Source organism: Myotis davidii, unplaced genomic scaffold (assembly GCF_000327345.1).
Source record: "Myotis davidii unplaced genomic scaffold, ASM32734v1 scaffold914, whole genome shotgun sequence".
NCBI classification, from domain to species: domain Eukaryota; kingdom Metazoa; phylum Chordata; class Mammalia; order Chiroptera; family Vespertilionidae; genus Myotis; species Myotis davidii.
This window is the reverse complement of record NW_006285484.1, coordinates 67-1,598: the sequence shown is the minus strand read 5'-3', so window position 1 is coordinate 1,598 and position 1,532 is coordinate 67.

Sequence of the window (1,532 nt, the reverse complement as noted above, 5' to 3'; positions counted from 1 at the left end):
TTGTCCCCAGCCGTGAGGAGAACTGCTAGCAATGGAATTTGCAGAAACAGCATTTCAGTTACAGATGTCATTTCTTCCTCAGGAATGTCTGTCTTTAGCTTCTGTTTTAAATAAAACTGCTCCACAATACCTCTATTCTGACTTCCTTCTTCTACCAACAAACCACCACCAAAGGAAAAAAAAAAAGTGCTCCTTCCCTAAACTCTAGGCACTGATTCAGCCTCTCATTTCCCCTCCACTTCTGACTTTCAACTTCTCCCCTCGCTACCAGCCTTCATTCTGTTCATCTTTCTCTAATTCAGCCTCTATGGACTAAGTGTTATGTGCCATTGAAAATTTAGTTTACCTCTGGAGACATTTTCTTCTCATTCAGACAACGAAAGCATAAAACCAAATGGCTTTCCAATTCCTACTGATGTTCTGTTGTCCCTGCTCTTTCCTGTCTGTCCTTTTCTTGCCAAATTTAAATTTTCTTCAAATACTCTCTTCTGTCTGAGCCCCACCCCATCGCATTCGTATGTGACATCTCCTTGGTGGCTTTATTTGATTTCCAGAATCTCCCTATTGGCCGGTGTAACAGTATAAACTACTATTCCATTATCCTTAGGGAAGAACCAGTAGCCATCACAGAGACCACAGGAACCTGGAAACATAAAGAAACATCTCCTCTGACTTGCATTGCTATATACCCAAATGAATGTTTACCCAAAAGTCACTCAGCACCTGCCTGGATACAAACACCTTGCAACACTCATGAGTATCTAGTGGTCTACAGGCAATCACTTTATTCAAGAAGCTCTTATTCTACTTAAGAAGAAAGCACATAGTCCTAACTGGTTTGACTCAGTGGATAGAGCTTAGACCTGCAGACTGAAGGTTCCCAGGTTTGATTCCAGTCAAGGGCATGTACCTTGGTTGTGGGCACATCCCCAGTGGGTGGTGTGCAAGAGGCAGCTGATCGATGTTCCTAACTCTCTGTCCCTCTCCCTTCCTCTCTGTGAAAAATCAGTAAAATATATTTTTTCAAAAAAAGAAGAAAGCACGTAAAATAAGGACTGTACTCCTTGGTGTGCGGGGTTTTATTATAATGTATAGACTAGACAAAAACAAGTCTTCTTGAAACAAAGCGGGAACCTTTAACTGATGTTGCCCACTCAGAATCTTGGCCTAGTGTGTTAGGTCTGTATACCTCTGTTTTACTTGGTCCCCAACTCTAGCAGAATGCCTCCTGGCAAGGTGCTCAATGAATAAGTTTGAATAATTTGGTTCAGGCATCCAATTATTTTTTTCATTAGATTTGTAGCATAATTGTTTAAAGGATCAGAAATCATTATTTGTATTTCTACTTGGTGAAATGAGAATCTTACATAGTTTTATTTAGGATTAAAATTTGTGCTAATAAGCATGAAGTTTACACAGAGGTTATGCTGTAAATCTCCTATTATAATATTTAAAAAACAGTGATACTTCGTGGGAAACTAAATTAATAGAATATTCTGGAGTTCTTTATCCTAGATTTCCTTCTTATTGGC